This window comes from Gekko japonicus, unplaced genomic scaffold (assembly GCF_001447785.1).
Source record: "Gekko japonicus isolate JY-2015 unplaced genomic scaffold, Gekko_japonicus_V1.1 scaffold1918, whole genome shotgun sequence".
Lineage (NCBI taxonomy): Eukaryota > Metazoa > Chordata > Lepidosauria > Squamata > Gekkonidae > Gekko > Gekko japonicus.
This window is the reverse complement of record NW_015174895.1, coordinates 69,264-75,514: the sequence shown is the minus strand read 5'-3', so window position 1 is coordinate 75,514 and position 6,251 is coordinate 69,264. Positions and strand designations below refer to the sequence as shown.

Here is a 6,251-nt window from a genome sequence, read left to right as displayed (position 1 = left end):
CTACAAAAAAAGGCCCTGGGTTTTGACAACAAACAAGGTAAACAGAATAACAAGCAAAAGGTGGGTGTGGCTGGATAACCACACTTCTGGTAACATGTGGGTGTGGCCTAATGTGCTAATGAGCTGTGCTGTCAGGGGTGTGGCCCAATATGCTAATGAGGTCCTGCTGTTGGGTGTGGCCTATTATTCTAATGAGTTCTTGCTGGGCTTTTTCTACAAAAAGAGTCCTGCCTGTATCTAATGCCCTGATCTGGATGGCCCAAACCTAGCCCAGTCTTGTCTGATTCTCAGAAGCTAAGCAGAATTGACCCAGATTAGTATTTGGACAGGAGACCACCGAGGAAGTCCAGGGTCGCTACGCAGAGGCGGACAATGACAAGTCACCTCTGAATGTCCCTTGCCTGGAAAATCCTATGGGATCGCCATAAGTCAGAGGTGTCTTGAAGTTATTTCCCACCACCACTACTAGGTACCACCATGAAATGGCTGCTGGGGAGGTTCAGCCAACCACAGATTGGCTATCATGGAAGCTGAAGCCAGCCACAACATGGGTTGCAAGCCAAGCATCCTCCTACGATAGAAGCAGTTCTTTCCATTATGGTGCTCACTGAAGACACTGAAGGTGATGAGAGGAAAGCCAAGACTGGCTGTTTGCCTTGGGAAAGAAGGAAGAGGGTGTCAGGAAACGTACTGGTAAGTATGAAGATCGGGGCTTTATAGGCTGTTTAAGAAAAGGTATTTGTGCTGCATAGTATGACTAGAGCGGTCTCTACCCTAGCCTTCTACTGACAAACTGAATGAAAATGGCCTTCTAAATTTAGCCATTCCCTATAAGACATCAGGGAGACAGGATAAAAAATCCAGTAACTTTTATTCACTACCAGGGTAGGGGAAATAAGCCTCATTAGTGAGGCTTAAAACTATTTACGATTAACACACCGCTTTTGCTGTGTACGTTAGGTTATAACATTTCAGATACCAACTCTTGTGTGCGTAGAACAAGTTAACAGCCAAGCTTTTATTCTTGAGGTGAACAGTCACCTTCCCTCATCCCCTCTCAGTGTAAATGTGAGCACCTCTCAGAAACCGCAACCCCTCGGAAACGGGGCTCTGAAACAGCTTCAGGCTCTTCCTCAAGCATTCACTATGCTAACCTGCTTCATCATAAAAGACGGACTCTGAGACTTCCAAAGTCTCCTGAGAAAGGATTATCAGCTTATTCCACGGCAAGCCCAAATCCGGTCTCCAAACATTCACTGGTTTAGATTGCTTACACAGAAGGCAAACTCTGAGACAGGATCCCTTTGGTCTCTCTCACGCCAGATCCCACCTGACTGGTGACTGAAAGTGGCAGCAGGACTTCTGCCCATCTGTCATAAGAACATAAGACAAGCCATGTTGGATCAGGCCGATGGCCCATCCAGTCCATAATTCTGTGTCACACAGTGGCCAAAAACCAGATACCATCAGGAGGACCACCAGCAGGGCCAGAATTCCAGAAGCCCTCGCTCTGTTGCTCCCCCTCAAGCACCAAGAATACAAAGCATCACTCTCCCAGACAGTGTGTTCCATCTACACCTCGTGGCTAATAGTCATAGTAGGCACCGGCAGAGATGTAGTGTGGAAAACATTCCCTCTGTAAAAAATTCATTTTTTTCATAAAAATTGATGCCATTGCCAATACAGTATTAAGCAAGCCTGGTAGTTTCAAAGTTTTAAGTAATGTCGGGTGCTTGATCACCTCAGGGAATTGTGAAAGCTGTTTTATTGATTTGCAAACCAGGGGTGGGGGAATAAAACCACAAATAGATATAATAACCCCAATAAGTTATGAATTAACCTGATCTGCTGTCCAGGTCAAATAAAAACCAAAGGCAAGTTTCTTATTCATGTGTGTCCAGCCTCTCACATGGTGGAAAGGGATATTGTCATCATCAGTCAGATATGGAACTAACAAGTCATGCAAGTGGTGAAGTGCCTCAGTAACTTCTGTGGATGAGTGTTGAACTCTGTTGACATAGATGAGCATCCCGGGCATATCATGCGCAGTTTTAGGGATGCACTGAAATTAACTGTTTCTATTCTGAAATTTAAATAATGTAAAGGAGATATATGTCTTTAATTTTTTAAAAAGCATTACTGCAATAAAAATACTTTGCGCATAAAGGTTTGGGTACAGCACAAAGACCAGGAGAGGTCTGTACAAGGATCCCTGGTCTTCCGGGCTTTCCCTTCCCCCAGCAGCAGTTTCTGACCCCAGGAAAATTTATTGCTGCTCATGGGACCCAGTGGAATAACAGCCATGAAGGCTGGGTGAGGAGGAGGGTGAAATCACCCCCTTCTTCCTCTTCTTTCAGCTGACCTTCTGCTCATAGAACAGGAGAATTTTCAAGAAAATTGCCCTGTTCTAATTTTTCTGGAAAACCCACATCACTTAGATGCCGTATTGGGGATCACTGCCCTAAGACATATTTAAAACAGCTAACAATACTGTGAAACAATACACAACCAATACATTAAATATCACCTGGCTCACAATTATACATAAAAAGAGACACCGTCATAAAATCTGCCCCATCTCCGAACGTACAAATAAAGCAAAGCAAAACAGAACATGTCCACAGCAACAACCTCTTGTAAATATGCCAGTATGCCATAACAAAGCAGATTACGGATTCAGGTGGGTGGCGATGTTGGTCTAAAGCAGCAGAAGAAAGTTTGAGTCCAGTGGCACCTTTAAGACCAACAAAGTTTTATTCTGGGTGTACAATTGTGTGTGCATGGACGTGTGCTTGCACACAAAAGTTTATACCCAGACTAAAACGTTGTTGGTCTTAAAGGTGCCACTGGATTCCAACTTTGTTTGAAAGCAGATTATAGATGCTTTGACCAATTTCTTTTAACGGGAGGTGATATGGCAGTGCCCTCAGCTTAGAGACAGCTTCCTCCTGCTTATGCATCGAGCAGCATGTCGACGAAACAATCTCACCATTCAGAAGCTTTCATCAATGCCAGATTTTTATTACCTATAGGGAGACCAGCATAAAAAGCAAAAGCTAACTGAAATTTAAGAACCTTCACTTGGAGCCTAAAGGCTAACAAAGACGGCCACCAGGTCCAGAATCTCAAGCAGGTAACTCACTGACTGTCGCAGAGCAACTTTTGAAGACCCAGGAAAAGATCATGAGAAGATCTACTCTATACTTAAAAAAAACAAGAAGACCATGGAAGACCATGGAATATTTTAATTACTCAGAAGTAGCTCTTATTAACTATTTTGAAGACCCAGGAAAAGATCATGAGAAGATCTGCTCTACACTTTTTTTAAAAAAAACCTTTTAATTCATAGGATTTTTCTCTGCACAGTTTAGCTGATAGCTTTATTTACAATGCTGTTTCTTGCTCATGTTCTGTTTTTAAAACAGAATTTGGTGACGTTCAGCGGGGGGGGGGGAGGGGAAGACCATGGGATATTTTAATTACCCAGAAGGAGCTCTCATTAACTACGGTGGTCTGGTGAATTTCTTGGGGAAGACAGTTGTACGGTCACCCCCGTGAAAGCCCTTCCCCAGGTAATCGCCTGCCTCCACCCAGCAGGTGAGGGCTTCCAGGGCAGAGCTCCCAGCAAAGGTCTTGTTTCATGACCCGTCGTCCTTGGAAGCAGGGCGTCCCTCAGACACCCCAGTCCCAAACCATAACATAGTATGCTTTTAATTTTGGAGAACAGCAAAATTAAGCTGACCCATACCAATCAGTTCCAACGTTAATGTTTAAGGGCCTTGACAACAAGTTTTTAGTTTCCCTTTGCTTCAGATAGACAATTCTCCGTGACCCCAACCTAAAACGGGTAGGAGACCCTCATGTGTTGTTGCAGTGGCAGGAGAGCTACTTCACTGTTGTTCCAGTAATATAAGACCGACATGGGTGGGACTTTGCCACCAAATCGTCTGCCCAATGCATTGTTTCCATGGGTTGGATCCTATGACTCCCTCCATTAAAAAAAGACTTTTCTTCCTTGAAGGAAGCCCTTCTCCATCAGAAAGCCATTCTTCTTGGAGGAAGTCTTTTCTCCCTTGAAGGAGGAGTTAGCAGAAGAGAGTTATAGGATACAGCTTAATGGGAGGGAGCCATAGGGTTGGATCCAGCCTGCTTTTTCACTCAGTATTGCTCAGTTCTGCTCCCTACTGCAGCCCCTGCCCCATGGGGCTTTTGTACGTTCATGTCCCATGATTCTCAGCATAGCTGTTTTGGATGGTCAAAGAGAACCACTCCTTTTTTTCCCGGCAACAGAAAAAGCTGGCTGGATCCAACCCGCAACATCCGTACCTGTCTCCCTGGACCTTTTCTGGTTTATTTGGGTTACTAGAAATAAGGCCCGTTGTGGAAATAAATACAACGGGATCTAGAAAGAGGCTCTGGGAGAGTGCTCTGGCTTTGGGCAAACAGTGTCAGTCTGCTTTTAAAACATGAACCTGGGACCTGCACACCACCACAATACAGCAGGTTCCATATGCAACTGACATTCCAACTGCCTTGCGGGGGGGGGAGTTTGAGGTGTGGAATGGAGTGAAGTCCAATCAGCTTCCATATGCTATGGCTGACATTCTCGGAACAAAAAATGAAATGACAAAACTAATACGAAAATATGTAGGGCTAGTTCACGCACGCTTGTACCTCTCTTGGTTTTTCAGTGCTTGCAGACTCCCAGACAAATGCGTCAGTTGTTTCCAGTGAAAAGTATTGTGCCGGACTGGAGATCATGTTATAGCTCAGTTGCATATCCCAGTCATCGGGCTAATGTTGTGATAAGCGATCGGCATTCATGTATGAACCAGCCCTTAGAAAAAGCACAATGTAAATTACTCAGTAGGCAAAACGCGGCACATTATCTCCATAATCCTTACAACAGCCCTGTATTATTTGCCTCCTGTTACAGACACGGAGGCTGAAGCTGATGGAGAGACGCTTGCCCAGGGCCAGAGCACTGGCATGCCAGCAATGCAGTTCTAAGTGGAGTCACAGCCTTCTACCTCCATTGAAGTCAATGGGTTTAGAAGGATATAAATGGTGAAGTTGATGGGTTTAGAAGGAGGGCACTGGAAGTGATTGTATCCAAACCCAGGTGCACTACCCCTCCGTAGGTGATCACTGTCAGCATTTACCCAGGGTAACACAGAGAAAGGAACAATGATGGCAAAAAGCCTGCGGTACAAATGCAAAGTTATCCTGAATACAGGAAACCAACCCTTAAGATACGAAGAAAAAGACATTTTGCTTTCTCACTGCCAACCCACCACACTAGATTTCCAGGTGTCGAAAATAGTACATTGACTGCTTCTTATTGAAAAATACTTCCTAGTTCTTAGTTGCTGATCTATGTTTCTCAAATTCCAGGTTATCCTAACTTGACGGCTTCTTGATGGGGGACAGCAAGGAGCTGAGTTGTGCGCAAGACCACAGACCACTATAAAACCCCTGGAGGAATATAAAAAAAATGACTCACAGACAAGCCCAGCACTGGGTTAAGTATTGGGACAAATAAATTCTCTGTAAAGAAGTTGGGCACTTAAGACCGTGGTTTCTGTGTACTTTTCAGGGTCTTATGAAAGAATCAGTTTATGGTGCGACAAATGACTGCTTCCCTCAAAAAAGAAGTGCTTCTGAGCTTAGATACTGCATTCCCTTTTACTCACACCACAAGAGTGTCACTGAGACAGGTTTGCCCATATCCAGGTGGGGCCTGGGGACCTTCAGGAATTGCAACTGGTCTTCTCCAGACCAGTGTTTATTTTATTTATTTTATTTATTTATTTAGATTTATATCCCGCCCTCCCCGAAGGCTCAGGGCGGCTAACAGAGGCATAACGCCACGTAATAACAATAAAACAGTAAAATACTGACTAAAAATACAGAATAAACAATTAAATAATTAAACAGAGTTCATAAAAACATTTTCTGTGCTCCCCTACTCACTTCCAAATGTTAAAGTCAAGATGGTGTTCTTGATGATATGGCTACCTAAAAGTGCATATCCCCACTGTTGTCCCCTAGGCACGTCCCACTCCCTCTGATGGTACCCGCACCAGCGGTGGCAATGTGCGGAAATTATAGGGCGTTGATGGAACAGTGGTGGCAGCGGCTCCTATTCAAAAGCCTGGCGGAAGAGCTCCGTTTTACAGGCCCTGTGGAACTGTACAAGGTCCCGCAGGGCCCAGATCTCCTCTGGGAGCTCATTCCACCAGATAAGAGCC

The 6,251-nt window shown here is 44.6% G+C and overlaps 1 long non-coding RNA gene across 1 annotated transcript in view; it reads right to left on the bottom strand.

The window, feature by feature from the left end:
- LOC107121945 overlaps positions 1-6,251 on the bottom strand; it is a 118,770-nt gene that overhangs the window by 64,356 nt on the left and 48,163 nt on the right. Inside the window, exon 2 of the long non-coding RNA XR_001482890.1 lies at positions 4,675-4,837. This is a non-coding gene — a long non-coding RNA (uncharacterized LOC107121945). The remainder of the gene's footprint in view (positions 1-4,674; positions 4,838-6,251) is intronic.